Source organism: Acinonyx jubatus, chromosome C1 (assembly GCF_027475565.1).
Source record: "Acinonyx jubatus isolate Ajub_Pintada_27869175 chromosome C1, VMU_Ajub_asm_v1.0, whole genome shotgun sequence".
Classification (NCBI taxonomy): Eukaryota; Metazoa; Chordata; class Mammalia; order Carnivora; family Felidae; genus Acinonyx; species Acinonyx jubatus.
The window spans coordinates 90,730,338-90,757,148 of record NC_069381.1 but is presented as its reverse complement, the minus strand read 5'-3'; the positions used below and the strand labels follow the sequence as shown (position 1 = coordinate 90,757,148).

The 26,811-nt window shown below is 39.3% G+C and overlaps 1 long non-coding RNA gene across 5 annotated transcripts in view; it reads left to right on the top strand.

The window, feature by feature from the left end:
- The window catches only part of LOC106974249 (uncharacterized), a 165,123-nt gene that overhangs the window by 47,156 nt on the left and 91,156 nt on the right, over positions 1-26,811 (top strand). The window contains exon 1 of one of the 5 annotated variants that reach the window (XR_008295112.1): positions 15,548-15,890. The exons of the other annotated variants lie outside the window; for them this stretch is intronic. This is a non-coding gene — a long non-coding RNA (uncharacterized LOC106974249). Of the gene's footprint in view, positions 1-15,547; positions 15,891-26,811 lie in introns of those variants that run through there. 5 annotated transcript variants of the gene reach the window in all.

Sequence of the window (26,811 nt, the reverse complement as noted above, 5' to 3'; positions counted from 1 at the left end):
CTTAACCAGGTCCCCAAAACTGCATACAGTCAACTCGCTATAATTGGTCCCATCACTTTGAATGGTTTTGCTTTTCTGATTGAACCCTGAGTGATACTGAGAATGAAGATGGAGAGGGCAAAACTATAACTTTCTTATTTACCACTGTGTCCCCAGAGTTAGGAACAGTGCCTGGAAGATTGTAGATGCTCAATAAATATTTATTTTTATTTTTATTTTTTAAATGTTTATTTATTTTTGAGAGAGAGATAGGGAGAGATAAAGAGGAGCGAGTAAGCAAGCAGGGAGGGCCAGAAAGAGAGGGAGACGGAGGATCTGAAGTAGGCTCTGTGCTGACAGCAGAGAGCTTGATGCAGGGCTCGATTTCACCAACCATGAGATCATGACCTGAGCTGAGATCAAGAATTGGACACTTCACCGACTGAACCACCCAGGTGCTGCATCTCAATAAATACTTTTAAATGAAACAACTGAAGAGGATAAATACTGTGAGAACTTTGAGAGGCAGAATTAATAGGACTTGGTAATTGCTTGAATGGGGAATTAAGAGGGAAGGGTACAACTAGCAGGACCTCATGGTGTTTTGTTTTGTTTTGTTTTGTTTTGTTTTGTTTTGTTTTGTTTTGTTTTGTTTTGTTTTGTTTTGTTTTGCCTTTTGCAACGGGGTGAGTTTGGTGCCATAGGCTAAGACAGGGAATCTAGGAAGGGATCAGTTTGGGGTGTACTTTCCAAAAGGGCTCTTCCCAGGATGGTATTGAGTTGAATAAACCACAAGGTAGCTCTTGTGCAGTAATACTTGTATTTGTAGAGACTCTCAAAGCTGTGGAATCAGAGGTTGAATGAGACAGCCTCTGCAGTTCCTTTTGGCCTTAGAATCCTATGTTAGTATGGAGATAATGAATTCTGCTTTGAATATACAGGATTTGAGGAGACTGTGGGATATTCTTTTGGAGATATGTAGTAAACCGAAATTCAGTTCATATATCAGATAAGGGGTCTTGGCTGGGGATTTAGTTTTGGGAGTCATCTGTATAAGAGCAGTAGTTGAGGCGATGGGCATGTTTAAATGAGTTTAAAGGTTATTAGGAGACCAGACTGGAGACTTAGGGACGAGCAATGTTTAAGAGTCTGGCAGGAGAGGGGAGCCTGGCTAGCTCAGTTGGTTAAGCTCTCAACTCTTGATTTCGGTATAAATCATGATCCCAGGGTCATGGGATGGAGCCCTGAGTTGGGGTATGAACTGAGCATGGAGCCTGCTTATGATTCTGTCTCCCTCTGCCTCTCTTCCCCCACTCACCCTCTCTCTCTTTCTTTAAGAGAAAAAAAGAGTCTGCATGAGAAGAGCCTGGACACTTAAGAGCAAAGGACACTTAAGACACTGGTCAGTGAAGTAACAGGTGAGCCAGGAGAGTGTGGTTCTAGAAGCTGAGGGAGGAAATAGTTTCAAGAGAAGCACCATCTGCTGTGAAGCATTCAGGTAAATGAACACAGAAGTGTCCCCAGGAAGAGTATTTTCTGTGACACATTTGGCTGAGAAGCCAGGGTGAGGCGGGTTGGGAATAGCTGGGAGGTAGCGAACTGAGTGTTTGTTGGTGAGTAAACAGAATGCTTTTTAAAAGCTTGTTGTGCAAGAAAGAGGGATTTGGGATAGGAGTGAAAAGAGAATGAGAACCAGACAGAAAATGGTCGGACTAGGACAGTGGGGTTTAAAATCTCTGAGGGAGCTATTCTGAGTGATGACAAGGTCTGCATGTGGGCTTGGGAGTGGGTGGCTGAGGGGCATGAGATGAAGTCCCTGGAGTAAGATCAAGGAAGTGGAAGCCCACGTGTGGAAACAGTCTATCAATGCCCATTGATCCTCAAGCAGATAATAGCGAGATGGTGAGAAAGATGACAACGTGAAGTTCATGGTGAATGTGAGCGAGTAGACAAGAGATGGGCATGTTGCAGAAGTGAAGTGGAGAAGAGGTTGTCATTGAGGGTATGGGTCTCAAAGCAACATGAGGTTGTTCATTTAAGGCTCTATTAAGTGTCTTCAATTACGACTGGGTGTATCAGTGGAACATAACTGGGGGAACCGCCTACTAACTCAGTTGTAAGAGGGAGATAAAATACCTTCACTTGGGAAGGAGTAGGCTTAGGAAAGATCCAGATTTCCTCAGTGGTTTAAAACAATTTTTTTTTAAATGTTTATTTTTGAGACAGAGTGCAAGTGGAGGAGGGGCAGAGAGAGAGGAAGACACAGAATCTGAAACAGGCTCCAGGCTCTGAGCTGTCAGCACAGAGCCTGATGCAGGGCTCAAACCCACGAACTGTGAGATCATGACCTGAGCTGAAGTCGGACGCTTAACAGACTGAGCCACCCAGGCGTCCCTCCTCAGTGGTTTTTAATCCTGGCTACACATTATAACTCCTGGGGGGTGGGAGGGGGCTTTTAAAATGCAACATGCCTAGGTTCTATGCCAGTCCAGTTCTATCAGAATCTGATAGCATCATCAGTAGAGCACAGCAGCAGTTTGTAAAGTCCCCAGAGATTTCCAGTATGTAGTCAGGCTGGCAGGTCACTGATTAGCAAGGAGTCCTTGGGCATAAAGAGGTTTCAGTGCTGAAGCTGACGTGGGCCTCCAGAAGCTGGAGGTGGGGTAGGTGCTGAGTGGCACCTGCATTTGGCACCCAGGCGGCAGGATGTATAGTGGGGCCCCTGCCTCTAGGGAGCTCTGATGGTCTGCAGCTGAAGCCCTTAGCCAGTGGGTGGAAGTGAATAGGGCCCAGGTGCACAGCATCTTATCACTGCCTGCAGCTGGGCGTCATGAGGGAGAGGACAGGAAGCGGGGCGGCCCCAGCGTTATTTCCCACTGGGAGGGAGGCTACTTGTAGAGTTCTGTCATCAGCCCTTGGTGCTACATTTGAAAAGTAGCATGAGAAACTGGGGCCTGTTTTGAAAGGGTAAACAGGAAGAAGGCTGAGTTCAGGAAGCTATGTTGCTTTAGGAATGAGAGAAGGAACTAGAAATTGGGAGAAGAAAAACCTTTGGGTGCTTCTGACAACTGTCCCCTTGAAAGGCTTTCCTGTAGAAGAGTGATTAGATTTAGTGGGTTTAGCTCTAGGAGGCAGACCAGAGAGAAGAAATTCAAAGAAAGAAGAAATCATCTCGGTATGAAGGAAGATATTGCTAATAATTAGCTTCTACCTCACTTGGGAGGGCACCATATGAAGTGGGGCAATTGCCTAGAGTTTATCAAGAGGGTGGATGACCAGATCTTTAAATGGTTTAATAACAATATAGCCCTACTTTGGGTAGGAGGCTTGATATCATCATTATTATTTCTTCCTAGTTTTAAATTCTAGGAAACTATTCAACGTGAACATTAAAGATCATTAAAAAAATTAAAAACAACAGCTAAAAAAATTCCTTGGTGTATACTGGCCATTGTCTTGGGAGAAACAAAGTGTTAGTAGTTTTGTTTTTTTTTTTAATCTGGCATTATACTTGGGAAATAGAGGTAACAATATTAAACTATTCAAGCTGACAGGTTTTTTTTTGAAATTAAAAATCAAGGGCTTTCTTCGATATATATATTTATAGCTTAACACATTAATAACAATATTTATAGACCCTGACATTTTCAGAACAATCTATTGGTTAAGCCTCAGAGTGTTTCTATTTAAGTAGGTCAGTATTTTTACAGGAGGAGAAACTTGAAAAACAGAGAAATCTGTGTGACTTGAGGAAGGTCATAGCTGAAGTCAGCACTGCAGCCAAGAATAACCAATGGCCATAATTTGACAGGTACACATCTCTAACCGTGTGCCCAGACTGAATATGTAATACAGAGCATAGAGACAAATATAGTCCCCGTTCAAATGGATTCCCACATAAACCAACGCAGATGACAATTAATACAGAAAGAAGATGGATTGTGTTCCTTAGGGGAAAGCAGTAGCTATGACCTTGTTTTCCACTGCTGGGTCCTTGTGAGGAAACTACATCATAATCCTTAAAAAATGTCTCTACTCAAACGTTAAACATTTTGGAGAGATTAAAAAAAATTTTTTTTTTGGACATATTAAAAAAAACAGGTTTTAAGGAATAACTAGTCAAAAGAGGTGGCTTTAAGAGGAGGTGGTAGGGCTAATTACCAGATAATTTTAAGGAATTAGTTACAGAAACATTCACAGCTGCCCAGTGCTGCAAAACACGGGGGCTGGTAACTGAGAGTAGGAACTTGGTCTTGAAGAATGAGGACACACCCTTTCTGGGAGATGCGAAGAGAAGGCAGTTGGTGATACCTGCCAATGTTTAGGAATGCATAAGGGTAACCAGACGATTATTGTTATTTTGTTGTGGTCTCACCTTTTAAAGAGACTAAATAGAACATGTGAGGCAAACTACTAATCCCTTTTGAGAGGATCTGAGTGGATATAAGGACAGCCTGCTGCTGATTCGGTGACAGCCCCTCCTCTATGAAGGCCATAATACCCTCTGAAGCTCCTGAGAATGGGTGTGTGAAATGACAAGTCCCCAGAAAGTCTGAGTTGCACAGGCCCTGACTTCAGATATCAAAGCATAAGACAAAGTTGAAAGCTCTTAAGGCGAAAAATAGAAGCAGTGTTGGATTGACTGGTCAGTGTTCAAGGATTGATGTTTATAGTGTGAGAAGCTATTTGTTTATATTTAAGTTTGAAGCCTTATTTTAAATTTTTTTTTAATGTTTATTTATTTTTGAGACAGAGAGAGACAGAGCATGAACGGGGGAGGGTCAGAGAGAGAGAGGGAGACACAGAATCTGAAACAGGCTCCAGGCTCTGGGCAGGCAGCACAGAGCCTGACGCGGGGCTCGAACTCACAGACCGCGAGATCATGACCTGAGCCGAAGTCGGACGCTCAACCGACTGAGCCACCCAGGCGCCCCTGAAGCCTTATTTTAAATTGTGTGTCATGCTGTTCACAAATGGACATACATGTTCTATTTTGTTTAAGAAACTGTATTTCCACAAAAGAAGCATGTGTTGTAAATTGTGAACTGAGTGCTGTGGAACCAGAAATCTCCACCTAGGGAGATCCTGGACAGTGGACCAGGTGGCCATGGCCCATGGAATCACACTTCTCTGGGTACAGATTCACCAAACTGTAGAAACTAGTGTGTCTATAAGCTAGAAGTATAAGCTGAGAGCCCGTCCTCAGGCATAGGCATCCTCATATTTACCTCCATCTCAGTCCTTCAGGAGTTGATTACTTTGCTATTTAAATAGATTGTTAATGAAGAGGCAAGTGGTAAAATTTCAAAGACAAAAAATGTTTAGCTCTGAAATCAGGCAAAAGGAAATATGCCCCTGTTGTTGTCTAGGATGATAGTAATGAGGGACAAGCAGTTAAGGTGAGATGAGAGTGGCAAATGATGGTTATAGAATGATGGCCCTCAAATTTGGTTTTCATTAGAATCACTTAGACTTGTTAAAAAAAAATACACATTCCCAGACATTACCAGAGAAGACATACAGATGGCAAAGAAGCATGTGAAAAGATGCCCAATGTCATTTATCATTAAGGCACTGCACATTAAAATGAGATATCACTACATACCTTTTAGAATTGTTAAAATTAAAAAAAAAAGAAAGAAAGAAAACAGAAAACCCCAATGCTGATAAGGATGCAGAGCAACAGGGACTTTCATTCATCCTGGTGGGAATGCAACACATACAACCACTTTGGAAGACAGTTTAACAGTTTCTTACAAAACTAGATATAGTCTTACTATACGATTCAGCAATCACACTCTTCAACCCAACTGAGGAGGTATTCATTCAACTGACTTGAAAACTTACATCCACCTGAAAACCTGTGTACAGATGTTTGTAGCAGCTTTGGTTATAATCACCCCAAACTAGAAGCAGCCAAGGTGTTGTTTTAATAGGTGGATGTATAAACAAACTGTGGTTTCCATGCGATGGAATATTATTCAGCAGTAAAAAGAAATGAGCTGTCAAGCCGTGAAAAGACTTGGAAAAGTGTTTAATGTACATTGCTAAGTGAAAGAAGCCAGCCTAAGCCAGTAGCTGTCAGGTCCTTGGGGGTGGAAAGAACAGCATGAATAGGCAGAGCCTGGGGAATTTTTAGGGTGGTGACACTATTCTGTATGATACTGTAATGATTTATACGTGCTATTATGCATTTGTTAAAACCTGTTATAGCTTTACAACACAAGAGTAAACCTTAGTGTATGCAAATTAAAAAAAAATCATTTAGGAGGTTAGGGGTTCCCAGGGAAGAAGACAAGCCAGTACGAGACAATCTAAGTGTGTTACGTAAGTGTGAAGCCCCCTCACTGGTGTGTGACCTGGTAACTTTGAAAGTGAGTGGAGTCTTTAAGATCAAAGGCAAGAAGGAGTGCACATGAGTACTGGCCTCTAGTCAGAAGATCGTTTCTCACAGAGGTGAGCATTAGTGATTCTGATACTGCTGTAGATGTATGCAGGAAGAGAACAATAAAGTAAATGAATGGTGGCTGGGTAGGGACCGTTTTTTACTGTTGGAATGGATGTTTTCAGAGAAGGGATGTAATAATGGATTAGAATGGGGGGCTTCAGTAAAAACTCAGGGTAGATGGTTAACATAGAAATATTTATAGATATGTATACACACACACTGAAGGAGTATGTCAAAGGTGCACAGGGGCCAACTGAAAGAACTCCCAATGGCCTAAGCCAGAATGTTTTGGGCAACAAAATAGAGTGGCTTTAGATTATAACCCAAAGTATTAAAATAAATATCCATGAGTACATACTGATATAAATAAATTATTGAATAAATTAATAAATTGGGGAGAAGAGATAAATTTTCCATGCAGAAAGAGTTCAAATAATTATGTAGATTCTCCATCCTAAAGGGACCATATATTCCCACTCCTCACTTGTGGGCTGCACATAGTGATTTCCTTCCAAAGAGTACAATATGGAAGGAGGGGGAGGAGTAACTTTATAGAAGAGAAACCTGATAAACACTCTATAAGCCAGATGATCAAGGTCAACAACAGTCATAAATCATGTTGACAGTATTTACCCTTGACATGCTGTGATGAAAATGGAAATTTACCTCTGTGATTCTCCTTCCCCAAACTCATAATCCACAAATAATCATGAGAAAAATATTGGATAGATTCCAATAGAGGATCTTCCTACAAAATAGCTGACTGGTACTTTTTTAAAAAACTGTCAAGGGCATCAAAAACAACTCTGAGAAACTGTCACAGCTAAGAGGAACCTAAGAATACATGACAACTATATTATAATATAGTCTCCTGGAACAGAGGAAGGACACTAGGTAAAAACTAAGGAAATCTAGGGGAGCATGGGTGGCTCAGTTGGTTGAGCATCTGACTCTTGATTTCAGCTCAGGTCATGATCCCAGGGTTGTGGAATCAGGCCCCCTGTTGGCTCTGTGCTGAGTGTGGAGCCTGCTTGGATTCTCTCTCTCTCTCTCTCTCTCTCTCTCTCTCTCTCTCTCTCTCTCACTCCCTTTCCCTCTGTCCCTCTCTCCTACTTGTGTTCTTTCTTTCTAAAATAAAATTTTTTTAAAAATTAAAAAAACAAAGGAAATACAAGTAAACTATGTGGCCTTAGTTAATAATAATGCACCAGTTTTGGTTCCTTAATATTAACAAATGCACCATATGATGTAAGATGCTAATAGTGGAAACTGTGTTTGTGTAGGGGAGCACAGGTAACCCCCTGTATTATTGCCTTAATTTTCTGTAAATCTAAAACTGTTGTAGAAAATAAAGTCTTTTAATAAAAAAATTAATTAAAAAATACACATATCCAGCTCCCGCTCCCAAGATGATTCTGATATACATCAAAATATGAAAACTGCTTATCACCAAAATATTCCAAAGCCAAGAGAAGGCTTGAATTCTAGGCCTTTTACTGGGTCAATATATATTTTTTAATAAACTAAAAAGCAAACATAAGATCTTAGTGAATGTTGCATTTTTAAAAACATCTGTCTCCTCAGCTGGACAGATCAGGTGCAAGAAGTTGCCTGATGCTGGAAAGCGAAGCAGATGATAGCTTTGCAGCAGGGAGGTGAGAAGAGATATGAAGGTTTTGAGCCTCCCACAATTTAGAAGTAAGAGATAGCTGGTGGGACTGTTTGTTACTGTATGAGATTTGTGTTAAAATTGTCACCAGCAATATGTAGTAATAAAGATCCTCCTGACTTCAGGAGCCAACAGTTTCCCTTTTCACTACTGGCTGTTGATTATTGAATAACAGGATAACAAAACTGGAAGAGATTAGAAGAAATAATTGGCTTGGCATCTTCTTTTCTCTTGGGTAAAAGCAACCTATATATATTTCCCCTGCAGTATTGTAATGGAAAATGGCAAGCTTAAACTCATTCTTTTTATTTTTTCCTTTAAAAAGCAAAAAGGTAAAATGTATCAAAATTGTAGGATAAATGATCTTGGGTCCCTAAGGATGGGGATTCCTCAAAGTGGCAACATCTGATTTATAAATGCCCTGTGAATCTAGAAGAGGGAGTGGAGTTCCCAAGACAGTGGATTATCTTTCTCTTACATGCTTGCAAAGCTCCAGACCATTAATTCTTAAGGTGTGGTCCCAGGACCATCTGCATCAGCACCATCTGGGAACTTGTTAGACATGCAAGTACGGAGGCCTCATGTCAGACTTCCCACATCTGAAATTCTGGAGTGGGGTCCAACAATGTGTGTGATAACATACCTTCCAAATAATTCCGACCCACAGTGAAGTTTGAGAACCACTAATCCAAGAGGTGGGGGAGAAATGGTCTTGGTACCACCAGTACCCCTCTTGCCACCTAAGCAACCTGGAGGCTTCGGGAGGATGGGGGAAGAACGTGGTTGTCTCTTTGCCCAGAAACCATTTTTTCCATTCAAACAATGTTACATGTGCTGATTAGGATCTTAAGAAGGTCCACAGTAGATTATTTCATCCACAATGTGAGTGAAATACTCATACCAACCTAGTCATCAAAGTTTAGGATCCCGGGGTCCTGTCATGTCATTTTGCCATATCAGTAGTGCTATGGCCTGCCAAGGGTGCATTTGCAATGAGGGTAACAAAAATGCAAGGTTAAAAGGAAATCACCACATTTCCTCCATTTTAAGATGAATAGTTTTCCACAGGTTAATATTTCTGAAAAAAAGATATACCTTACACTTGGTGTATACATTCAGTGTGGTGTTTCTCACCAAACCCTCTAATACTATTTTTAAATTAATGATGTGTCTTACAATTGACCCACCTTAGAAGTGAGAAAATCTGGCAGTCAGACGTGCTATGAAAAGTGAAAAGAATAGCCTCTGAATCGTTTTCCCCTGTGAATCTAGTAAGGACAGTTAGGAAGCAATTTTATTTTCTCTTCATCAAACTCTAAACATGATACATTTAATATTTTCTCTTTTTAAACTAAAATTGCATCCAAGGATTTTACTTTAGGGCCAAGATAAAATAAGAGGGACTATATTTAACCCTTGTCTGAAAGAACTAAAAAAGTAGAACAAAATATATGAAATAACGGTTTTCAATATGTTTCAAGATTGAAATATCTGGCAACAAGGAACGGTGATCCCTGAAGAATGGGAAGGAACTGAGGTGAGCCCCGGGATCACCCCAGCAGACTAACTGGGAGTCCTCAGGCTGTGGTGAAGGAAAGGGGGCCCAACTGCCGTCTGGAGAGGGAGAGAAGGTTCTGTGTCACAGTAATGGTAACATGATGAGTCATGGCTACCACGATATGTTTTTGTCCATTTGGAATATATTTAAAAATTATTGGCCACATAGATTTCTTTATTTATAATTTAGGTGTCAAGGTATTTGTCAGGAATGGACATTAATGGAATTAAATACTGATATTTTTAGGAAAGTGCTAATACATCAATGCTAAAATCATTCTGGATTTTAGAGGCAGCTGCAAATGGCATGAGAAAACTGGTTGTAGCTGAGTGTGAATTGTGGTTCGTGTGGGGTGGGGGCACACACACTCAGCAAACAGACAACAGCTGTTTGGTTGCAGGATGAAGCAGGCCAATTGGGAATTATAGAATTATTATTTCTTTGCCTAGACCTTACTTAGAACTCCTGGCTTCTGCAAGATTGGCTTGTGATATGAGTAAATAGGAATAGAGAGTACTCTACCTGATAGAAACAAGACTCTTTTGACATGGTCTCTCTAGTTGGACTGAGCCACACATGGCTTTGAGTGCCCTTTTGATCTCACCATGAAAGATGTTCTTGAAATGCTGAGCAAGGCTGTTTATGCATTGCATCTGTAGCCTATCAGGGGATATTTGCAACAGAAGCTGGGTAGGAGAAAGCATGTGCAGATCTGGATACCAACGATGATCATCTCTAGCCTGGAACTAACTAAAAACTGTATGATCTTGAGCAAATTAATGACCTTGAGACTAGACCTCAGCAGGGACCTAGTAAATGGGAATCCCTGGTTGTGACATTGAGCATTAGTAATTTTTTTTTAAGCATCCTGGTGATTCTAACTTGTTTCCAGGCATGAGAACCACTGACTAATAACTGATGTGTAAGTTCCCTTCTAGACCTTGGGGTATAAATTGAAGCCTAAATTTTGGCAGATGACAGGGCTTTACCTGTCATCTTGTGGTAGTTTAGTTTTGTTAATTTTTTTTCCAGTTATGATAATTAGCTCCTGTATCAGCAGACATCTGTAGCCTTAAATCCAGGATCTGGAATGATCTATCCAGCTGGGGCCTGCACTTCCCACCTCCCAGGACTAGCTGGAACAATGTGTCAGTCTCTTACTTCTCTTCCCTTATCATTTTAATGAACTTCCTGCAATTTAAAAATTGTGCTGGCAGTGTACCCTCTCTAGGCCATTTGCTCATTGCTAACAGCTGGTTATCACCCTAATTAGAATGAGTGTTGACTTTCTTTTCAGGCCTGTAATTTAGGGTACAGAAGCTGCCAAGTTGAGGTCAGTTTTGTTTGTGGGATCTGAATCTTACCAAAGTGACCTTGACAGCTAAAACCTTGTGTAGATTCCCTAAGCCTATTTCTATCATATTAGAGGATGTTTTTTCCTATTACTTAGTCATCAACTGTAACCAGCTATGTTAAAAGCTTAAAATATTCCACAAATAAGCTAATGAAAGAATGATAACGTATCTCCTTTGGAATATTATTTCATATATTCATATTATTATTATTTCATAACATCCAGGGTATAGAATTATGGAAACCTGGAGGGGATTTATAGGATGATCAACTTCCTATGGAATGAATGAATCTCTTCTATGAGCATACATCTGTCATTCAAACATTTCTAGTGACTATAATTTGTTGTTCTGTTCATTCATCATGATTTGTTTCTTACAAGCATTTAAATTTCAATATTTCTAATACCTATGCTGAATTCAAGGATTACACAGATATAGGGGAGGGGAAATCATGATTTATTTAGTTAGTGGGAGAAGAGTGACAAGATACCAACTGTAGCAATACAGTGAGACAAATGCAACTATAGGTGTAGATTTTTCTGGAAGTCCCTTCACTGGGAAGTAATTAATTTTGATTGGGACTGGGAGAGGGCACAAGATCAGGGAAGTTTCCTAGAGAAGATGATATGTGAATTAGGTCTTAAAGAATCAGATTTTCAGGCAGAAAAGGTAGAGTGGGGAGAAAGTAATGGGGATACCATAGAAACTCTCACAACTAAAACCTCACTTTTATCCTTGGTATACTTCTAATTATTTCTCTCTGTCCCCCTTTCCCTAAGACAAAGAATAGTATGCAATTTTGTTACTCAAAATATGGTCCATGGACCAGGAGCTCGAAAGAAATGTAGACTCTTAGATCCCACCAGATCTACTGAAGCAAAAGCCTCAGGTAAGTTGTATGTAGATTACAGTTTGAGAAGCACTAGGCTACAACTAGTGTCTCCCTTATCTCCCTTATCTTCCTTATCTATAAGATATCTTCCTTATCTCCCATTTGATCTTTTAAAAAGACTGTATTTTATAAGTAACTAATGCATGTATGTGGTTTTAGTGGTCAAATAATACAAGGTTTACAAGGTTCATAGCAAAAGTGGCAGACCCCTTTTTTTATCGTTCTCCATTCCCACTAATCACTTCCTAGAATCAACCATTTTTATTTATTTAAATTATTTTTTATTTTATTTTATTTTATTAAATATAATTTATTGTCAAATTGGCTTTGGGGGTAGATTCCTGTGATTCATCGCTTACATACAACATCCAGTGCTCATCCCAACACGTGCCGTCCTCAATGCCTATCACCCATTTTCCCCTTTTCCCTGCCTGCCCCCCTGCCCCATCAACCCTCAGTCTTTTCTCTGTATTTAAGAGTCTCTTATGGTTTGGCTTCCTCCCTCTCTGCTTGTAACCATTTTTTTCTCTTCTCTACCCCCATGGTCTTCTGTTAAATTTCTCAAGTTCCACATATGAGTGAAAACATGATATCTGTCTTTCTGACTTGTTTCACTTAGCATAATACCCTCCAGTTCTATCCACGTTGCTGCAAATGGCAGGACTTCATTCTTTCTCACTGCCAAGTAGTATTCCATTGTATATATAAACCATATCTTCTTTATCCATTCAACCACATCTTTATCCATTCATCAGTTGATGGGCATTTGGGCTCTTTCCGTAATTTGGCTATTGTTGGAAGTGCTGCTATAAACATTGGGGTACATGTGCCCCTATGAATCAGCACTCCTGTATCCTTTGGATAAATTCCTAGTAGTGCTATTGCTGGGTCACAGGGTAGTTCTACTTTTAACTTTGATGATGAGTGACATTGAGCATCTTTTCATGTGTCGGCCATCTAGATGTCTTCTTTGAAAAAGTGTCTATTCATGTCTTCTGCCCATTTCTTCACTGGATTCTTTGTTTTTTGGGTGTTGAGTTTGATAAGTTCTTTACAGGTTTTGGATACTAACTCTTTATCCAATATGTCATTTGCAAATATCTTCTCCCATTTTGTCAGTTGCCTTTTAGTTTTGCTGATTGTTTCCTTCACTGTGCAGAAGCTTTTTATCTTGATGAGGTCCCAATAGTTCATTTTTGCTTTTAATTCCCTTGCCTTTGGAGATGTGTCAAGCAAGAAATTGCTGCAGCTGAGGTCAAAGAGGTTGTTGCTTGTTTCCTCCTCTAGGGTTTTGATGGTTTCCTGTCTCACATTCAGGTCTTTCATCCATTTTGAGTTTATTTTTGTGTATGCTGTAAGAAAATGGTCTAGTTTTGTTCTTCCGCGTGTTGCTGTCCAGTTCTCCCAGCACCATTTGCTAAAGAGAGTTTTTTTTCCATTGGACTCTCTTTCCTGCTTTGTCAAAGAGTAGTTAGCCATACATTTGTGGGTCCAATTCTGGGTTCTCTATTCTACTCCGTTGGTCTGTATGTCTGTTTTTGTGCCAATACCATACTGTCTTGATGATTACAGCTTTGTAGTAGAGGCTAAAGTCTGGGATTGTGATGCCTCCCGCTTTGGTTTTCTTTAAATTTTTTTTTAATGTTTATTTATTTTTTTGATAGGGAGAGAGAAAGAGAGAGAGAAAAAAACCTGAGTGGAGGAGGGGCAGAGAGAAAGGGAGACACAGAATCCGAAGCAGGCTCCAGGCTCTGAGTGTCAGCCCAAGCCTGACGCGGGGCTCAAACTCACGAACCGTGAGCTCATGACCTGAGCTGAAGTCAGACGCTTAACTGACTGAGCCACCCAGGCACCCCTAGAATCAACCACTTTTGGATCTTTTAACCATTTCTTCTAATGTTTACCTCTAAGACAAAAATTAATATGATCATGTCATTATTTATAGATTTACTAATTTTAGAACTAACATGTATTATCACAAAAGGTAAGAATTTAACTTTTAAACAACCACCTTGACTTTCCTTCCTTCCCCTCCACCCAACATAATTATAATACAATTTTGATTAAACTAATTTTTAGTGTTTATAGTATTGTGACTGTAAACATTATTTGTTAAACCAAGTAGTATACTTTAAAATTTTTTTCCTGGAGTTAATTATTGCCTTGCTTTGTTAATTTGTTTAGATTTTTATATACCTATACTTATACCTAATTCTTCCTTATCTCTCCAACAGTGCTGTAAAAATCCTCTGAATGTAGTCAAATTATTCTATCAATTTCATTTGTTTTCCTTGGAGTCCTTTCTAAAAATCCTATAACCTCTCATTCTAATCTAGATTGGCTGCTCTTTAGGCAGCTAACACAGCTGTCATTCTAGAATTTCTTGTTTCCATTTTCCTGGAAAGTTCTTTTGTCTCTCTTCTGTTCTGAATTCTCAGTTTCTAGGATCTCATGATTTCCTCCTTTTTGGTGTAATTTTTCATTTTTATGGAGCATATCTTTCAAAAGCTTCTGGAAAGAGGTGTATGCTAGTTATATGTACTGGCTTTCAGTAACTTTCATGGTTTGCCCTTGCATGGTAGAGGCTGGAAGCCAGGGAACTACATTTACCAGAATTCCTTGCCAGCAATATTCTTGTTTAGAGTAGGCCAATTCAAGGTACTCATATGACATTTTGAAGGAAGAAGTAGATGGGGTTTATTTTTCTCCCATCAGAAATGGTGATAGATTAACATGAGCTTCTGCAGTATCTTTCTTACGTTTTACCATTAGACCTAGCAATTATAGTTTTACCAGCAGATTTATGTGGTTTCCTGATGGCTGGGTAGCTCCTTCCCACCCTCTAGCCCCTTTTAACAACGTGAGATCACTATATTAGATCATTTCCTGCTTGGACTGCCTATAATAGATTTTTTTTTTTTCTGATTGAATACTTATCAAGAGGGGTTTCAAGAAAAAGAGCTTCAAAAATAGGAGAATTTAGGCTTTGTTATTTGGAATTGCTAAGATTTGAAGTAGTGATGACCTACTTAGTGTGATTATTATTAACTACTGACAAAATAGTTGCATAAATTATTACCTGTACTTGCATAGCATGAAGTGCCTAATATTAATGGTACAGTTTTGGGAGGCCAATGGTACAGTTTTAGCTGCTGCAATATTTGGATGCTGTTGGAGTGAGGACTAAAGGAACTAGTAGATTGGATATTTCTGAGTGCACTGGAGAGGTTACAGAAAGAAATGATGACCTCAGGGTTGTAAAATTACTGCTTAAGACATTCTCAGGAAACTATAGAGTGTTTCTGTGACTGCCCAAAATAAAATCTCATCTTTTAGAATTATAGGACCAATATTACGAAATTCAGACCAAAACTTTGATCTTGCACACTGAAGAACTGCAAAACAAATGAATTTACTACCTCAAGAAGTCTAATATTTGAAAGTTAGGACATATTAGGAAAGAGTGTATTATGGACTGAACTGTGCCCCTCTCCCCATTCATGTGTCAAAGCCCTAACACCCAATGTGACTATATTTGGAACCAGGGCCTTTAAAGAGGCAGTTAAGGTTAAATGAGGTCATAAAGGGTGGTGCCCTAACCCAATATAACTGGTATTCTTATAAGAAGAGGAAGAGATACCAGGGATGCAAGAAACAGGTCTCAACAAAACCAAGCCTGCTGAAACCTCCATCTTGACTTCCAGCTTCCAGAACTATGAGAAAACAAATTTACGTTGTTTCAGTCATCCCATCTGTGATATTTTGTTATGACAACCCTAGTAAACTAATAACATCCTTTCAGAGGATTTTACCTTTATCAAAACTTGGGGAAAGACATTAGTTAGAGGAGCACTTTGAAAGTGCTCTAGTGTCTGTCCTTGAAGGATGGAGGTGACAGCTGAAGATGCTGCCATAGAAATAGACTCTTTGATTTCCATGTGGATGATGGATCTCAGTGACAGAGTGGCAGTGGATAATGCCAAGACAAGGTGAGCCTGAGACCGAATAGTGATAATTAGAATGGTTTAATCTACAGGCATTTTTACAGATGGCTAATTGATCATGAAGACATGAAAAATTGATCTCTAAGACTGATAGAGATGGGAAACTTTATTTTTATGTGGCAAGGTTTTACCTCATATATGAAATAGAAAAGTTGTAGTTCTGTGAGTAGAGGCTTTAATTTAATCACAGTGGCGAGCTAATGGTATTTACTATTTCTAGACCTGAGCTGGTTCTCAAATCTGGAACCCCTTGATTAGAAGGGAAGGTCTATCTCCTGGAGGAAGACTCCTATGACATTTCTATAACTGTATATTGTACATCTTCTATAGAAAATTTCCCAGACTTTTCGGGGATTACTGTCCACTGCCTCTGGGCTGAAACTACTTCCTAGGGATCCAAATGCCACTGTGATCCATCAGTCAGGGTGGAAGGCCATACAGGTCAGATGATGTAGTGGATTTTATTACTATTTGCCAAATACTACATTTTTTCTCCTTCAAGTGCCTTCATGATGGAATGATTATATTGTGCCATGTTTGGCTGTGTGATTTGCTTTGACTGATGAAATTAGGGCAGGAGTGACATATGTCACTTCTGGATAACAGCCTTCAGACACATTTTTAAAAATGTTTTGCCATGTTCTTTTTCTTCTCTCACAAGATAGACAATGTTCCAGATAGCAGCTATTAGCCTGACTCCTGGAGTGAAGACAGTGTAGGATAGAGCTATACCCAGTCAATGGTGATATATAACATGAATAGGAAATAATGCTTTGTTTTTGTAAGGCACCAGTATTTGGAGTTGTTACTGCTGCATAGCATTGACAGTCTTGACTAATGCAGGTATTAAATGGAGTTTCCCCCAGTGTCTATCACAGTGGGCCCAGTGGATCCACAGATCTGTCTTGTGGTTATTTCCCCAGGACCTGAATGTGTAGTTTGAATAGACATATTAAAAAACTAGCAAAATATTCATTCTGAAGTGTAATTTAAGATTTATTTCAGTAGAAAGCACAAATTTATAAACCGAAAGCAATATTGAATATATAGGGTAACTACAGAGATTAATGCTCCCATCAAGGGCTTGAAAGACGCATGGATGGTGATTCCTATTACTTCTTCATTTATCTTGTCTATTTGGCCCATGCAGAAGACAGATGGATCCTAGATGACAGTAAAATATCATAAACTTAATAAGGTTGTGAGTTTAATTTCATCTATTGTTCCTAATACTTTCTTTTTGCTAGAATCAGTTGACACAGTGTCTCACATCTGGTGTGCAGCTATTGATCTGGAAAATATGTTGTTTCTCTCAACCGAGTAGCAAAGACCAGCAGAGTGGTTTGCTTTTACCTGACAGGGACAGTAGTGCATCTCACTGACTTCCTACCTGATTGTTGCCCCAGTTGGAATGCTGCATTCTCTGCCTGCCATCCTTGAGTTGGACCTCTTGGTTCTGTAAAGAAAAATTAGTCTGCTGCCTCTGGCATTCTAAGATTCTGGGAGTTTTATTTGCTTGTTCATTAGTTTTTTTTTCCAACTCTGTCAGTGTGATTTGACTCACTTTCCATCAAAAACTGTCAAAAACATTTGATTGCTACCTTGTCTTACTTCATCACATCTATAGATTATTCTTTTTGGATAATGAGGATTTTCTTCATCACAAATTCTCCATAAAGATTTGAAGATGTGTTAGTGTGAGAAAATTATACTTCTCAGGGAACTCTATGCATTTCCTTCTTTGAGGAAAAAATGGAGACAATAGGTCTTGCAGAAATTCTGTAGTGATCTGATGCAGTTCACATGGAAGGCAGACATTCCAGCTGCAGAGTGGTGAGATATTACAGCAGGGGTGTAGGGAGGGGAGGGAATACAAGAATCTGAGGGAGTAGGTATCTGGGAAAGTTGACACTCACACACACACAGACACATACACACACAGAGGGGTAGAGAAAGAGAGGGGAGAGAGAGAGATGGGACATTGGGAGTTTTAGGGATAGATGCTGCTTAGGTGAAGAAATGGAGAAGATGAAGAAGTGATAGAAAAAAAGGACATTACAGATGTTTGCTGTTAATTAAGAATGCACTCTTCACTGTTTTACTTACATGTCAGAATTTTTTTCTTTGAAGAAGACACCATATTGAAGATGTAACTAAGAACGCAGGCATTTACCTGGGTTACATTTGTATATTTTTATTCTATATCAATGGGACCTAGTGGAAAGGGAGCCAAACATATGCACAGTCTGTCCTCTTGAACTGTTTTTAAATTAAACATATTGAAAAAATCTGGATGACTTATTACTATTTCCTTATTTACTTTAAGAATCATTCCCCTTTATTACAATATTTGACTTGCTTATCCCAGTTTAAATATTTGAAGATCATTCTTTTTGATGGAAAATATGGAAGCAAAAGTGGAGATGTCTTCTTTCTACCATCTATTGAGATTATACCATATTATTGAAACAGTAGTTACCCTTAGAGTTTTTGGTCTATTTATGGAGGTTTTTATATTTTCCGGTGCAGTTTTTACAGATAGAGAATTAAGGGCAATAGGTGCCATTTCTACTCTCACCAAGTCTATATCTGTAGCTATTTATTCCGGGTTTTATATCTATATTTCTATCCATTCCCACCTCCCCCCCCCCCGACATATATAGTTTTAAATCTGAGCTAATCAGAGAGCTTTTATGCAATCTCATTGATTTATTTAAATGTCTCTCCACTTTTCTCCTTCCGAGGACAGGGTTTTCAGGGCTGTATACCTAGAATTTAATGCTTTGAAAATATTGGAACCCTCTTGTATCAAATTCCTCTTTAGGGTCTCTGGTCATAGCTATCTTTTCTCTAAAATAATCAAATACCCTATTTTCTCTAGCTGATGGTACACATCCAAAATTTTGCAGCTTTCCTTTCCTTCCATATTAAAAATTCAAAGTGACATAGTTACTTCCTGTCATATTCCATCACCCACCACATTCCCCTTAGTTCTCAGAATTAGATCTGGAACATGAGTTCCCTTTGTGGCTTCCTCTGTCTTCCAAGAGATGAAATTATAGGGAGGGCAAGTAAAAACTGAGTCTGATACTTGATTTGCGGCAGAAGGGGACTTTTAGAAGCTGTTGATGTCATTAGTGCAATTGTACTCTACACTGAATTTTTAATTTTTATTAGGAAAGCAGTGACTTTCATCTAGCTTGGTGCTCTATGGAGCATGTCCACAGCCATTTAATTTGTCTTCTTTCTCTTTTTATCCCCGACTAAATACTTTCTAATTTGCATGTATTATCAGAATCCTGGATTCCCAGACAGGGCTTTACTCTGGAGTGATTTACTCTGGAGTGTTGCCATTTCTCTGCCTCCTTTCTTGTGTATCTGCTTTTTATTAATGAGATAAGCCCTTCCAATATTGGGTTTTAAGTTCCATCTTGAAAAGTCTCAGATTGTATTTGCTGTTCTCCATTAACATTTCCTGTTAAGTTAGCCTGTTCTTTATTCCTTGTGGGAATAAAGATATATATATATATATATATATATATATATATATATATATAATAAATATATTTAAAATAAAATATATTTTAAAATATAGCACCCTCTCCACTTTTTTTGTTGTTAAAATATTATAAATCATTAGGTTTGAAGTTATATAGTTGTGTTATGTAGGGTAAGAAATGCTAGCTGTTATGTCAAAGAAACCACCAAATCTCAGTGGCTTAATACAATATAGATTTAATTCTTGCTCCCGCAGAGTTCAAAGCAGATGTTTCTGCTTAGGGGGTAGCCTTCCATATGGTTGTTTGCAGACCTAGTCTCCTTCATCTTGCAGATCCTCCCTTTTCTATATTCTTGGAATCCTGTCCATTTAGCCAGTAGATAAGGAAAGAGAGAGAAGGCAGAGAATCCCACCAGAGTCTTTATGGATCAGATCTGGAAGTGGAGTACCTCACTTTTCCCCTCATGACATGGGCAGTAATGAGAATGCAGTCACATGGCTACACCTAACTGCAAAGGAGTCTGGGAAATGTAGACTAGCTATGGGCCTAAGAGGAAAGAGAAACAGAATTGGTAAATAGCATCCAGTCTCTGCTTCGTTTAATTTATATAGTTTTATAAAATATTTGTTGAGAGCTCTACATTTTGCTTTAAAGTGATTTTCTAGTGGTCTTTTATGTTTCCTCTTCATGCCTGAATCATGGTGACAGTGTCATAGTGGCTTCCTTGTTTTCAGTTTATATTTCTGAAAATACACCCTGCAAAGCTCCAGTAGATGAGTCTTTAAAAAAATCCTGCTTTCCGGGGTGCCTGGGTGGCTCAGTCGGTTGGGCGGCTGACTTCGGCTCAGGTCATGATCTCGCGGTCCGTGAGTTCGAGCCCCGTGTCGGGCTCTGGGCTGATGGCTCAGAGCCTGGAGCCTGTTTCAGATTCTGTGTCTCCCTCTCTCTCTGTTCCTCCCCTGTTCATGCTCTGTCTCTCTCTGTCTCAAAAATAAATAAACGTTAAAAAAAATTAAAAAAAAATAAAAATCCTGCTTTCCTTTCCTGTCTTTCCTCATGCTAGCTTTTCATAAGTTCTCTGTAATTTGGATCCATTTTATTTATCTAATCTTTTTTCCCATAAATTCCTACCCATAATTGTAAGTTTATGGGTGGGGTGGTGGTATTTGGTCTGGGATCCATACACCTAAGTCCTTTGTTGCTACAGTCCTCTTCCTTAATTCCAATCCATAGTACAAGGCCAAGGAAATGACACTCTTTAATATTTTGAGCTTCGGACTCAAACTGCAAATTGCCTCCTAGAAGAAGACCAGACTATGCAGAAGTCCCTTTGCTCAGGCAGAGTCTTAGGTATACATGGTCTATGAGTGGCCTCCCTGGACTCTTTCCCTCTGTCCATACCCGACTCTTGGCCCTGAGCATTTTACTGTTCTGCTAGTGGAGAAAGCTGAATCCAAGGAGAATCAGTATATCAGTTAATTTTTGCTACATAACAAATGATTCAAAAACTTAGTGACTTAAAGCAATAAACATTTGTTATTCCTCAGGATTTGGTGGGTTGGCTGGACAGTTCTTCTGGTCTAGACTGGCTCAGCTGGAGTGGATGGTCTAGAATGACCTTGCTCACACGTCAGGGGATTCAGCAAGGATGGCAGGGAATAGCTTGGGCCCATTTCTACATTGTCTCTCTTCCTCCTGAGGGTGGCCTGGGCTGTTCACATGGTGGCAAGGGGATTTCCAGCAGCAAGAAATGGCAAACTCCAATGCACAAATTCTTTTACCATCTCTTCTGGCATCATCTTTACAAGCAGTCTGAAGAAAAGTAAAGGAGACGTTCCTGTTAACTGAAAACACATCTGGTTTAAGCTATCCACTCTAGTTATCCCTAAGGGAAATCACCAGGAAAAAAAAAAATTCTTTTTTTTGGTGGAGGGGATGGGAAAGGAGGAAGGGAGAGAGAGGGAGAGAGGGAGAGAGGGAGGGGGAGAAACACGAAAGGGGGAGGGGCAGGAGAGGGAGAGAGAGAATCTTAAGCAGTCTCCACACCCAGCACAGAGCCGATCTCACAACTGTGAGATCATGACCTAAGCCAAAATCAGGAGTCAAGCACTTAACTGACTGAGCCACCCAGGCACCCTAAAAATATTTTTTCATGATGGACTCAGGAGAGAGAGAGAGAACGAGAGACAGAGGAGGATGTTGGGAGGTGGAGGGGGGGGGGGAGAGAGAGAGAGAGAGAGAGAGAGAGAGAGAGAGAGAGAGAGAGGGAGGCAGAGGCTGATCATACTTTGATTATGCTCCTAAAATGGTTGCCCAGGAAATGTCCTTGCTCTTTACCTATCCATATCAGCATACCCTCTCTTTTTGGGAAGAAGAAAATGGAAGAGAGAAGAGGGAAGAGGATCCTGGAAGTTTCTCTAGCTCGGGGAATTTTCACATGGTGGGGAAGGAGAAAGAGTGCTTTCTTGTTGATAATACCACAAAGCATAAAGACACAGGAAATTTATGGGCATGAGAACCATGCTAAGATAGGAGAATCAGGTACTGGAGTCAGTGATAATGGTCTTCTTTCTTACCCACTTCAAAGTTTACTTCCACCTGAGTTTGTGATGCTCTGTCTTATTTAAAATGCCATCTTGGTGGGGCGCCTGGGTGGCGCAGTCGGTTAAGCGTCCGACTTCAGCCAGGTCACGATCTCGCGGTCCGTGAGTTCGAGCCCCGCGTTGGGCTCTGGGCTGATGGCTCAGAGCCTGGAGCCTGTTTCCGATTCTGTGTTTCCCTCTCTCTCTGCCCCTCCCGCGTTCATGCTCTGTCTCTCTCTGTCCCCCAAAAAATAAATAAACGTTGAAAAAAACCAAAACAAAACAAATAAAATGCCATCTTGGCTTCTGCAACTATTCAAAACTTGTAAGTCCTTTGTTTCAGATACTTTTAGTTGCCTACCTAGCATATATTCTCCTCTTCTTCATTACTAACAAAATCCTAGTTTTATTTGGAGCATTTTTATTTTGCCAGTTTTCCTTGGGGCTAAGAGAGGTTATATAACACAAGTCTGGTTTATCTGCTGGAGACTGTCAGGAAATTTTTGCTTTCCTGATACAGATACCACTTCTTCCTCTTTTTGCTTTCTTCTTCCTATCTGGGATGAAGATATTAGGCCAGAGAAGGAGCAGCCGCCTTGTGGCTATGAGGCAACCGTAAAACTGAAAACCACAAGCTAAGGATGGAGGAACCAAAAGTTAAAAGGAGCCTGAAGATTTGACGTCATAGAGTCACTTGCCAGTGTAGCTTGTTCTCTTTCAGATTCCTTGTAGTATGGAAACAATAAGTGGCTCTATTTGTTTACAACATTATAATAGCTTTCTGTTACATGCATTCAAAGGGAATCCCCAAAAGACATGGTCTTTTTAAAGCCTTTCACTTATCTCCTCTTCCCCATAAATTCCTCTCTATTTAATAAATATTAATCTCTCTCCTTCCGGACTGCTATAGCACCCCATTTATAATATGATGTATTAGTTTTTGATTCCTGCTAAACAAATTACCATATATTTAGTGGCTTAAAAACAACAGAAATCTATTATTTTACACTTCTGGAAGTTAGAAATCTAAAAGGAGTTGGCAAGGTTAAGTTCCTTATGGAGATTCTGGGGAAGAATCAGTTTCTTTCCCTTTTCTAGTTTCTAGAGGCTGCTCACATTCTTTGGCTTGTTGTCCCACACCATTCCAACATCTGCTTCTTTTGTCACATCTCTGAATCTCCTGCTGCCCTCTTACAAGGTCCTTTGTGATTGTAGTAATACCACCATAATAATATCAGGTAATCTCTTCATCTCAACATCCTTAATTTAATCACACCTACAGATTCTCTTCTGCCATGGCAAGTAACATGTTCTCAGAGATTAAGACGTGGATATCTTTTAGGGACCATTATTCTAATGTCTACCAGATATGCCCTATGTTTGTGTATCTGGAGTACATTTTAATCCAAAATTGTATTTAATTTAGCTCTGTATTTTATATCATTTCTAATTATGTTGTGTATAGTCTCATTTTCTTGCCCGAGTATGAATCCTCTGGGGGCGTATATCATCTGCAGAGCTGGGCACATACCTGATGGTCTTAGAATTTCCTTATTTTCATTGACAGATACTGTATATCTCTTTAGTGTAAACACAAACACCAAAACATCTTTATGTTTAATAGATTACAGTGAAATTTATTCACTTCCCTCATTTCCCAGGGGTCTCAGTTCTCAGCATATAATAAAAATATGTAAGCCCTTATAATAAGCCTAGGAGAGAAAGTAGTCTTCATTAGTGCCTTTTAACCAAGTTTTAGGAAGAGTCTTAATCATATTTGGTTCTTTTTGGCACCAGCTACTGGGATATTTGAATTATTTAGCCGTTATACAGTTTGTTTTCAAATCCTTCTTGTTCAGTTAGCTTTTTACCTTTAAAAATTTTTGACATATTTTACCATAAAAAATTTCAACACAGAAAAGTAAAATGAATTGTTCAGTGACTATCCATGTAGCCATAACCTAAATTGAGCAATGTATGCATATATACCTGATTTTGGGGAGCCAACCCATTCTAAGGTAATTGCAAATAACTGATTGTTATTCACTGCCATAAAAAGTGACAGGTTATGTACATTTCTTCTGTTTCTTGAGACTCCTCAAATTATGATTGGAGTTGGAGGACACTTCATTATATTGTAGATTTTTCCCTTTAGGTCACTATAGACTGGGGCCTTCTCACTCACTGTAAACAATTGTTTTTATCTTTTAAATACTTGATTGACTTCGACTAAATTTTATTTTAATAGCCATAGCCTCCACATTCCTCTTAATTCCTTAACTAGTTTCCTGGAAAAACATCACTTCATTCTCATTTTATTTGGAATCAAATCTTATTCCAACTCACTACAGCTATGTTCTTAGGCTAGGAGACTAAAGGAGTAATGGTTTTGACCTTGATGTTTTCCCATTTGTGCCACATCTATACCAGGTTTGGGCTGCTTTGTTTCTTTCCCAGAAGAAAAGAGTTTGGACATCATTTGACTTAAAATCCACTTATACAATTCTTTTGCTTCTGCTGAGGGAAATCATGAGTGTTCTTCCTGACTATTTCCAAGAATTTTTGGCAATCTTAGAACTACCGAGTGTCAACCTTAAAAATAATGAAAGTGTAGCTTTCAAGCATGGAAAGCATTGGAAGTTTTACTCTAACGCTCTCATTTCAGATAGCAACAAATTATCTCTCAAACTCACACCTTCTTCACTTGAAAATGTAAGTTCAGCAAAAATCTCAAGGTTAAGTCTTGTTATTAGCAAGTCAGATTGTTGCTTTCACCAGCATTTTGGATTGTCTGGATGAGCAACATGTTGCTTATGAAAATATTTGGGAGGTAGAACGATTAGTATTCTTCCTTTCTCTTTCTGTTGTTCTCCACTTCTGGTTAGGAGGACGATTCCTAGAGCAGCATCACCCCATGCCTAGGTGAGAACTTTCATGGTCAGTATTCTATTAAATGGTTTGTCTTTCTAAATGTATATCCCTTTCTGTGCTTTATCAAAGACATTCCCAAACTCTATTTCCTCTTTCCATCTCAAGACAGTACACTTCTGTTTACCGAACAATTATAGGAAAATTTTAACAGTGTTGTTATTTAACATACTTTACAAAGTAGTCTAGATCTTTTATTGTCTCAGGTAATTCTTTATTAGTCTAAAACCATCCTTTTTTGTTTTTAAGTGTTCTTATTTTATCTTTGAAGAAAAATAATAAACATCAGAGTTAGAATTTATTGTTTCCCACCATAAATGTTGATCAGAAGCCAGATCTTGAAAAAAAATGATCTAAGTTTCTACCATGAAACTTTAGGTAATATCATAAAAAGGCTGTAGTCTGTGTGAAATGTTTATCAGAGAGTTACTTGACATAAGACCATCTCACTATGATATTATAAGCAAATTTTATATAATAGTAAATATTATTTTTATTCATATTAAACTATGAGTGTTTGAAGAATTTTCAAAATAATCCAGAATTGGTATTGTATTTTCAGTATTTGATTTCATATGAGACCACAAAAATCATCTGGTCAGCTGCATTTAATGTCTACTCAGCTTCACTTTGCAGTCTGAGGAACCTTAAATAATTTCAGAGGAGTGTTTCTTCTAAGAAAAGAATGCTTTGCACTTAGAACAGTAGGAAAAATACACTGTGGAAAGAGTTCAAATGACCGAGTTCTCAGACTATTATTATTCTGACTTCAAGTCTTTGACACCCTCTGGGTGTCCTTCAGTTCAGTTCTGGCACTAACCACCCAGAGTTAGCACCAGAACCCACGTGTTTAAAGGCTCAGTCTTTCATAGGACTGCCCCTCTTCAGACACCAGCCACAAGTCTCAGGGGCTACTATTACTTCTGAAGGCCAGCCATAAATGCTGGGGTTCTGTGACCCCTTCAGGTTCAATAATTTGCTAGAATACCTCACTGAACTCACTAAAACTGTTACTATTTACCATTACAGTTTCATTATAAAGGATATAAATCAGGAATGGCCATACGGAAGACACACATAGGACAAGATCTGGGGAAGGGGCTATAGAGCTTCTTTGTGTCCTTTCCTCATGGAATCCTGGCATATGAGCTTCCCAGCACACCAATATGTTCATCAACCAGGAAGCTCCTCCAAGATTGAGCCCAGAGTTTTTACCAGGGTTTCATTACTTAGTCATGATTGGTTAAATCATTGGACACATAATTGAACTCAATCTCTAGCACCCCTGCCCTCTCTGGAGGTCCATCTGTCCAAAGTTCCAACCCTCTAATCATGTGATTGGTCTTTCTGGTGGCCAGCTCTCACCCTGAAGTTATCTAGGCATCCACTAGGAGTCACAGCATTACAAAGACACTTCTATCTCAGTGTATTAGTGTGCCATAACACATGGCTTAAATAATGGAAATATATTTTCTCATAATTCTGGAGGCTAGAAGTCTAAGATCAAAGCCCTGTCAAGGCCAGTTTCTTCTGAGGCCTCTCTCCTTGGCTTGTAGATGGCCATCTCTCTCTGTCTTCACAGGGTCTTCCCCCCTCTATGTGCTTTCATGTACTCATATCCTATTCTTATAAGGACCCCAGCCATATTGGATTAGAGCCCACCCTAGGACCTCATTTAATTTACCTCTCTAAAGACCCTGTCTCCAAATGCAGTCACATTCTGAAGGAATGGGGGTTGGGACTGCTGAAGTCTTAGGTTGACCATGAATTTGGAGGTGACACAATTCGGCCTTTAACACTAACAAAACTCAAAGAGATTTCAAAGCTCTGTGTTAGGAACCAGGAACACAGACCAGATCCGTTACATATTCCATTCGCACATCTTCTTTAGAGAAA